At 43.7% G+C, this 9,532-nt stretch overlaps 1 protein-coding gene and 1 pseudogene across 24 annotated transcripts in view; both read left to right on the top strand.

The window, feature by feature from the left end:
• The first annotated feature begins 58 nt into the window (after positions 1-58).
• Positions 59-9,532, top strand: part of PRELID3A (PRELI domain containing 3A) — a 103,845-nt gene continuing 94,371 nt past the window's right edge. For all 24 annotated transcript variants that reach the window (XR_016387580.1, XR_016387581.1, XR_016387582.1 and 21 more), the window contains exon 1: positions 59-144. The gene's annotated coding sequence lies outside the window, so the exon portion shown is untranslated. The remainder of the gene's footprint in view (positions 145-9,532) is intronic.
• Positions 430-9,532, top strand: part of LOC111162922 (S-adenosylmethionine decarboxylase proenzyme pseudogene) — a 32,901-nt pseudogene continuing 23,798 nt past the window's right edge.

Genomic DNA, 9,532 nt, shown 5'->3' with positions numbered 1-9,532 from the left:
AGGGCGGGGCTTGGGCCGGGGCGCTAGTCTTGGCGCTGCACGGGCTAGAGCGCGGGTCGGATCCGCTGAGGACGCTGGGGCTCCGCCGGGTGGCCCTCTCCCTCAGGGCGGAGGCCGTCTTCGACCCTTCGGACACCTGTCTCGGTAGGTCCCTCGTCACATACTTGCTTGAGAGCCTATTCAGTGGGGCCTTGTCCGTGGCAGGCACCGTCCTAGGCCCTGGAGGAGCCAGGGCGGCCGTCAGGAACCGGACCCACAGCAGGTGAAAATGCGCGGCCATCAGTCTCTCAGCAGTGAGAGGGACTTGTGCTCCCAGACGAGGTGGAGTAGCGGGAAACGAGGGAAAATGTGTGAGATACTGTGGCCGGTTAAGTCGTGTGGGTTCTGCCTGGGGGGAGGAGGGAGGGCTCTTTTCCGGTTCGGGTTCGAGTAGGTGAACGTGACAGTAGCTGAGATCCACACAGCACAGGCTTTATTCAGTGGCCAAAGAACGGAGAAGGGGGAACTGAGTTCATGGGTCAACTTCTGCCCGCCTGCCCGTGTCACCGGAGGGTAGGTTCTTGTTTCCTCACAGAATTCAGAGCCCCACACGGAGGCCACGGAGGCAAAGCGAGGGTTTACCTAGCGATTGCACGCTGTCGGGAGGGAGAGCGGGCTGCTCGAGTGAGCAGCTGCCCTGAGTTTCCTACCGCGAGTTGGTTATATGGGGCGCGGAAACAGCTGGGAAGAATATTCATTACAGGGCGAGACTCAGGGGAGACTTCTCTCGATCTTATTTCCCTTCTCCGCCTCCCCGAGGACGGGGGAGTTTTGGTCCTCTTTGGTCTTTTCAGGTCTGTCGTGGCCTCAGGTGCAGGATGGGTACTGCCCCGGTCACAGTGTTAATTATGTTGTAATGAGGGAACAGTGAGCAGAAGGTTACTTTCCGACTACGCTGGAGGTTTCTGCCTTTCTTGTTTGCCTCTAGGACCCCTGTGGTCACAAGATGTATGGTTTCCTGTCAGACTCCCATGCCTCCCTTCTCTGCTCTTATCTGGCCAACTGCCTGCTCTAACACTGGCCCGCTCAAGGAGTTTGGACCCTTAAAATCTTTTAAGGGTCAAAGGGTCGATGGTTCGTCTTCTGAAGCTGCTTCAAGCCGAGCAGGGGCATTGTCCCTACCTGTGGGGTCCAGACCACCTTGCCATCTGTCACAGATAGGGGTATCGGGGTCATTGGCAGAAGCAGGGATGGAGAGTGGGGAGTGGGAGGCTGCAACCCTTTCCAGGTGATGTTTATAGTCCCCATCTTCATGTGGGCTGGGTTGAAATCCCTGGCGTACCATCATCTGCAGGTGAAACTGTTGTAATCTGGAGGAAACAAACTTAACAACACGCAGGTTAAAAAGGCAGGGTCCAAAAATCAGTAAAAATACTATTGCATCAGAGGTCCAAGTAGGGGTAGGAACCAGGGGTATGTAATACCCCTCTGACTGCAGTCCCAGTGGATTTGGCGCTGGGGTTACCCTTTCCAAAAATGTATAGCCATTGAGCCTGTTTATATACCTTTTGGATATCTTCTTCCATCTGGCCAGTGGCGTCGATGTAGGTGCAACACGTTTTACTGATTATTGTGCATACCCCTCCCTTCTAAGTTAGGAGATAACCCAAGGCCAGTCTTTTACCATCACCACATTTGCTAGGGAGTTAAGGGAGGTTGAGAGTCTGGAGAGTGCATTCCCCGTGCTCCTGGCCAGAGTAGGTAGAGTAACTGACAGGTTACAAAGCAAAGCGTTGCCTTGTGGTATGCAAAGCCTCCCTGTGGGACCACCAAGCCAATAGCAGCTCCAATTCCTGCCAGGAGGAGGCCAGTCGCACGCTGGAGCCAGGGATGGGGAATGGAGATATTATATATGAATATTACCCCAGGGGCTAAAAAGGCGAGTGTGTAGGATCCCATGGTTAATCTTTTATGTATGCATTGGTAGCCCATGGCTCAGAGGGGACTCACATAGATAGGACCCTGCAGCCTTCCTTTTGGGTGGCCACAAATTATGAGGTGTCCCCTTGGAGCACATAGCCATGTCTGGGATCTGTTTTCCTGAAGTAGCTGGCTCTGCCAGGTGAGGTTGGGAATCGTTGAGCACGTGCAGCTGGGGCTAAGTGGCCCTCCTCGGATCCCCACCTCAGGCAAGTGGGTCTTATATGGGGGAAGAGGTTCCTCTTCATGTGAGGCAGTCACGTTATATTTTGTGAACGGAGGAGGTAGAGTGCCCCCTTTCCAGTTTCCAAAACGGGGGTAGGTCGTGGACTCCCGGGATCTCAGAGATGCCAGACATCCAATGGGTGGAATTCTGTGTCTCATCTAGCTCTTTTGAGGTCACTTCAGGTGTCCCCCTTTCGCATTTGTATCTTTGAATAGACCTTCAACATATGGGTTGTGTCCTACACCTAAAGATGGCTTTCAGATCATGCAGTCTTGAAAGTTTAAAGATATGATCCCTGTGGGTTTTAGGAAAAGGCTGAGCTCTTTCAGTCAAGTTAATGCAAATGACTGAGGACAGGTTAAAGCATGTCCAATTGACCGTGAAGAGAAGCTCTTCTGTGGGTGGGTCCCAAGACCAATTGGACTGGTTAAGAGTATAGAGGGAGGTGTTGACCGAGGCTGGGTAGAAGATGGGCCACCCCGGGACCTCATGGGTGTTGGCGTGGCAGACCCAGCAGTTAGTAAGATTTTCATTTTTTCCTATGGTGGAGGAAATTTGTACTATGGAGTTGCCGCTCCATCCCCCTTGTGCAGATATCCACAGGAGGGAGAGAAATTTTAGGGTTAATAATGGCTTCATGGTGGCGGTGGCGAGCTAAAAGTGAACAGTCTTCTTTAAACCCAACATGGACAGAGGAGTTCTTCCCTGGCAGGGGTGGTTAAGTGAACTGGTAAAATGTAAGTAAGAGAATAATAGCAAAAATGGTGAGAACGAGTCCAATCCACCAAATCATTTTACTTATCTGCCAACGATGTCTGTCCTTTGAGTATATATTCAACTTCTTGGTTTTTAAATAGGAGCCTAAGGCCTTTGGTGGGCTCACAGGTCCAGTTGGAGGTGTCTTCCTGTTCATAGCCAGGGTCCTGTTTGGACTTAAGAGGAACTGGCTTGATTTGGGACAGGTGAACCCAACTGTTGATCCCTTGTAATTTAACTGCAATAGGGGTACTGAGAAGGACCTAGTAAGGGCCCCTCCACTTGGGCAGTAATTGATCAGAGGGGGACCCTTCTCTCCATGTTTTTAAGAGGACAAAATCTCCCAGCTGAACATGAATGGGGTCAGTTTCCTGGTTGGGGGCCTGATTTCCATATTCTGAAATCGCCTTTTGGACCAGTCCCAGATTAATTAGGTACTTAATAAGCTCACTGGTTTCAGTATCCACCAAAATGTCAGAGGATAAAAAGGGCCTACCATAAGTCATTTCAGATGGGCTGATCCCTAGCCCTGTTTTAGGTGCCCCCCTGATTCTCAAGAGGGCTATAGGTAAAAACTTTGTCCAAGGTTCTAATGTCTCTTGACAAAGTTTAGCCAGGATTCTTTTTAAAGTTTGATTTGCCCTTTCCACCTTCCCTGATGGTTGAGGCCTCCAGGCAGCATGGAGGTGGTAGCAAATGCCTAGGGCAGTAGAGATTTGTTGGGTAACCCTAGCCACAAAAGAGGGACCGTTATCACTTTGTAAAGACCGTGGAAGTCCAAACAGAGGAATTATTTCCTTTAGTAATGCCTTTATTACCTCCTGAGCTCTCTTGGTCTTAGTTGAAGGCTTCCACCCATCTGGTAAAAGTGTCAATAAAGACCAGAAGGTATTTATATCCCTGGGAGGATGGCATCTGGGTAAAGTCTATTTGCCAGTTCTCCTCTTCTTTGGATGGGCTGGAGGAGAGGTGGAGGCCTTAGTTTTCCCCCTGGGTTATTATGGTAACGTATATTACAGACCTCTGTGACCTCTAGGCTAGTCTGAGAAAGGCCCATGCCAGAGAAGACTTTTTCCACCAGGCTAGTCAAAGCATCCCACCCCAGATGAGAGAAGTCATAGAATGATTTTTAAATATTCCATTGTAATGCTTTGGACAGCATTATTGTTTGTTCCTTAATCCACAGCCATTGGGACCCTCTTGGTATCCTCTAGTTCAGACTCACTCTATTTCCTTGATTGTGTACAGGGGTGACAACAAAGTGGGCTGGGGGTTGATTATGAGGGAGTAAGGTGGCCTGAGCTGAAGGTGTTTTCTGGTTTTTGCTTTTTGAATTTTATTGAAGTATAGTTGATTTACAATGTTGTATTTCTGCTGTACAGCAAAGTGACTCAGTTATACACATATATACATTCTTTTTCATATTCTTTTCCATTATGGTTTATCATAGGATATCGAATATAGTTCCCTGTGCTATACAGTAGGACCTTGTTGTTTATCCATTGTATATATAATAGTTTGTGTCTGCTAATCCCAGACTCCCAACCCTTCCCTCCCGCACTCCCCTCCCCCTTGGTAGCCACAGGTCTCTTCTCTATATCTGTGAGTATGTTTCTGTTTCATAGATATGTTAATTCTTGTCATATTTGAGATTCCACATATAAGTGATATCATACGGTATTTGTCTTTTTCTTTCTGACTTACTTCGCTTAGTAGAATAATATCTAGGTCCATCCATGTTGCTGCAAATGGTATCATTTCATTCTTTTTTTATGGCTGAGTAGTATTGCGTTGTGTGTGTGTATACGTGTGTGTGTGTGTGTGTGTGTGTATCACATCGACTTTATTATCCATTCATCTGTTGATGGACATTTAGGTTGTTCCCGTGTCTTGGCTGTTGTGAATAGTGCTGCTATAAACATAGGGGTGCATGTATCTTTTTGAATTATAGTTTAGTCCAGGTATATGCCCAGGAGTGGGATTGCTGGATCATATGGCTACTCTATTTTTAGTTTTCTGCAGAACCTCCCTACTGTTTTCCATAGTGACTGCACCAATTTACATTCCCACCAACAGCGTAAGAGGGTTCCCTTTTCCCCACACCCTCTCCAGCATTTATTATTTGTACACTTTTTGATGATGGCCATTCTGACTGGTGTGAGGTGGTACCTCATTGTAGTTTTGATTTGCATTTCTCTAATAATTAGTAATGATGAGCATCTTTTCATGTGCCTATTGGCCTTCTGTATGTCTTCTTTGGAGAAATGTCTATTTAGGTCTTCTGCCCATTTTTTGTTTGGGTTGTTTGTTTCTGTGTTATTGAATTGTATGAGCTGTTTGTATATTTTGGAAATTAAGCCCTGGCTAATCACATCATTTGCAAATATTTTCTGCCAGTCTGTAGGTTATCTTTTCATTTTGTTTATGTTTTCCTTTGCTGCGCAAAAGCTTTTAAGTTTGATTCGGTCCCATTTGTTTATTTTTGCTTTTATTTCTATTGCTTTGGGAGACCTAAGAAAACATCTGTATGATTTATGTCAGAATGTTTTGCCTATGTTCTCTTCTAGGAGTTTTATGTTGTCATGTCTTATGTTTAAGTCTTTAATCCATTTTGAGTTTATTTTTGTGCCTGGTGTATTCTAACTTCATTGATTTGCATGTGACTGTCCAACTTTCCCAACACCACTTGCTGAAGAGACTCTCTCTTTCCCATTGGATATTCTTGCCTCCTTTGTCGAAGATTAATTGACCATAGGTGTGTGGGTTTATTTCTGGGCTCTCTATTCTGTTCCATTGATCCATACGTTTGTTTTTGTGCCAGTACCACTCTATTTTGATTACTGTAGCTTTGTAGTATTGTCTGAAGTCTGGGAGGGTTATGCCTCCTGCTTTGTTCTTTTTTCTCAGGATTGCTTTAGCAATTCTGGGTCTTCTATGGTTCCATATAAATTTTAGGATTATTTGTTCTAGTTCTGTGAAAAATGTCAGGGGTTATTTGATAGGGATCCCATTAAATCTGTAGATTGCTTTGGGTAGTATGGCCATTTTTACAATATCAATTCTTCTAAGAGCGTGGGTTGTCTTTCCATTTCTTTGAATCATTTTCAGTTTCCATTACCAATTTTTTTTTTGGTAGAATTTTTTTTATTGTAGTTGATTTACAATGTCTTAATTACTGTACAGCAAAGTGATTCTCAGTGTATATACATATATATATATATGTACACACACACACACACACACACACACACACACACACACACATACATATACATTCTTCCATTTTATATTCTTTTCCATTATGGTTTATCATAGATATTGAGTATAGTTCTCTGTGCTATTCAGTAGGACCTTGTTGTTTATCCATTCTATATATAAAAGCTTACATCTGCTAACCCCAACCTCCCACTCCTTCTCTCCCCCAACCCCACCCCCCTTGGCAACCACCAGTCTGTTCTCTATGTCCGTGATTCTGTTTCTGTTTTATAGAAAGGTTTGTGTCATATTTTAGATTCCACATATAAGTGATATCATATGGTATTTGTATTTCTCTTTCTGACTTACTTCACTTAGTATGATAATCTCTAGTTGCATCTATATTGCTGCAAATGGCATTATTTCGTTCATTTTTATGGCTGAGTACTATTCCATTGTATATAAGTGCCACATCTTTATCCATTCATCTGTCGATGGACATTTAGGTTGTTTCCATGTCTTGGCTATCATGAATAGTGAGTGCTGCTATAAACATAGGGGTGCACGTATCTTTTTTTTTGAATAAATTTATTTTTGGCTGCATAAGGTCTTCATTGCTGTGCGCGGGCTTTCTCTAGTTGCGGCGGGTGAAGGCCACTCTTCATTGCAGTGCGCAGGCTTCTCATTGCAGTGGCTTCTTTTGTTGTGGAGCACAGGCTCTAGGCACGTGGGCTTCAGTAGCTGTGGCTCGTGGGCGCTAGACGCAGGCTCAGTAGTTTTGACACATGGGCTTAGTTGCTCCGCAGCACGTGGAATATTCCCGGACCAGGACTCAAACCCGTGTCCCCTGCATTAGCAGGAGGATTCTTAACCACTGCGCCATCAGGGAAGTCCTGCATGTATCTTTTTGAATTATAGTTTTGTCTGAATATATGCCCAGGAGTGGAATTCCTGGATCATATGGTAATTCTATTTTTAGTTTTCTGAGGAACCTCCATACTATTTTCCACAGTGGCTGCACCAACTTACATTCCAACTAACAGTGTAGGAGGGTTCCCTTTTCTCCACACCCTCTCCAGCATTTTTAAAAAATATATTTATTTATTTATTTATTTATTTACTTTGGCTGTGCCGGGTCTCACCTGAATCATGTGGAATCTTCGCCACGGCACGCGGGTTCCTTAATTGTGGCATGCTTGGTTGCGGCATGCAAACGCTTAGTTGCGGCATACGTGTGGGATCTAGTTCCCCAGCCAGGGATCAAACCCGGGCCCCCCTTATTGGGAGCATGGAGCCCTACACACTGGACCACTGGGGAAGTCCCCAACATTTGTTATTTGTAGACTTTTTTTTTTTTTTGTGTGCGGTACGCAGGCCTCTCACTGTTGTGGCCTCTCCTGTTGCGGAGCACAGGCTCCGGGCATGCAGGCTCAGTGGCCATGGCTCACGGGCCCAGCTGCTCTGCAGCATGTGGGATCTTCCCGGACCGAGGCACAAACCCACGTCCCCTGCATCATCAGGCGGACTCTCAACCACTGCGCCGCCAGGGAAGCCCAGTAGACTTTTTAATGATGGCCATTCTGACTGGTGTGGGGTTGTACCTCATTATAGTTTTGATTTACAGTTCTCTTAACAATTAGCGATGTTGAGCATCTTTTCATGTGCCTATTGGCCATCTGTATTTCTTCTTTGGAGAAATGCCTATTTAGATCTTCTGCCCATTTTTGGATAGGGTTGTTTGTTTTTTTGTTGCTGAGTTGTATGAGCTGTTTGTATATTTGGAAATTCATCCCTTGTCAGTTTTATCATTTACAAATATTTTCTCCCATTCTGTAGGCTGTCTTTTCATTTTGTTTATGGTTTCCTTTGATGTGCAAAAGCTTGTAAGATTAATTAGGTCCTATTTGTTTTTATTTCTATTGTCTTGGGAGACTGACCTAAGAAAACATTGGTATGATTTATGTCAGAGAATGTTTTGCCTATATTCTCTTCTAGGAGTTTTATGGTGTCACATAAAAACATTTAAATTTTTGGCCATTTTGAGTTTATTTCTGTTTATGGGGAAAGGGTGCATTCTAACTTCATTGATTTACATGCAGCTGTATGACTTTCCCATTACCACTTGCTGAAGAGACTGTCTTTTTCCCATTGGATATTCTTGCCTCCTTTGTCAAAGATTAATTGACCATAGGTGTGTGGGTTTATTTCTGGGCTGTCTATTCTGTTCCATTGATCCATATGTCTGTTTTTGTGCCAGTACCACTCTGTTTTGATTACTGTAGCCTTGTAGTATTGTCTGAAGTCTGGGAGGGTTATGCCTCCTGCTTTGTTCTTTTTCCTCAGGATTGCTTTGGCAGTTTGGGTCTTTTATGATTCCATATAAATTTTAGGATTATTTGTTCCAGTTCTGTGAAAAATGTCAGGGGCTATTTGATAGGGATCCCATTAAATCTGTAGATTGCTTTGGGTAGTATGGCCATTTTTACAATATTAATTCTTCTAACCCAAGAGCATGGGATTCTTTCCATTTCTTTGAATCATCTTCAATTTCCTTTATTAATGTTTTTTAGTTCTCAGCATATGTCTTTCAACTCCTTGGTCAGGTTTATTCCTAAATATTTTATTTTTGGGGGTGTGATTTTAAGAGGTACCATTTTATTATATCCCTTTTCTGATATTTCATTGTTGGTGTAAAGAAATGCAGTCGGTTTCTGTATGTTAATCTTGTATCCTGCTACCTTGTTCTATTCGTTTATCAGTTCTAGTAGTTTTTGTGTGGACTCTTTAGGGTTTTCTCTGTATATTATCATGTCATCTGCATATAATGACAATTTTACCTCTTCCCTACCATTTGAATACCTTTTATTTCTTTTTCTTTTCTGATTGCTGTGGCTAAAACTTCCAGTACTGTGTTGAATAGAAGAGGTAAGAGTGGGCATCCTTGTCTTGTTCCAGATTTTAGCAGGAAGGCTTTCAGCTTTTCACTGTTGAGTATTATATTGGCCATTGGTTCATCATAAATAGCTTTTATTATGTTGAGATATGTTCTCTCTATACCTACTTTCAAAAGGGTTTTTATTATGAATGGATGTGGAATTTTATTGAATGCTTTTCCTGCATCTATTGAGATGATTGTTGTTTTTGTCTTTTCTTTTGTTGATGTGGTGTATCACATTGATTGATTTGCATGTGTTGAGCCATCATTGTGACCAGCTTGGTCATGGTGTATGATCTTTATGTGTTGTTGGACTCAGTTTGCTAATATTTTTTTTTGAGAATTTTTGCATCTGTATTCATCAAAGATATTGACCTGTGATTTTCCTTTTTGGTGGTATCTTTTAGTATCTTTTGTGTGGTTTTGTTATCAGGGTGATGGTGGCTTCATAGAATGTCTTT

Source organism: Delphinapterus leucas, chromosome 14, assembly GCF_059928025.1.
Source record: "Delphinapterus leucas isolate spDelLeu-1000000601 "Yukka" chromosome 14, BTC_Dleu_Yukka2, whole genome shotgun sequence".
In the NCBI taxonomy this organism is placed as follows: Eukaryota; Metazoa; Chordata; class Mammalia; order Artiodactyla; family Monodontidae; genus Delphinapterus; species Delphinapterus leucas.
This window is presented reverse-complemented; position numbering and strand designations above follow the sequence as displayed.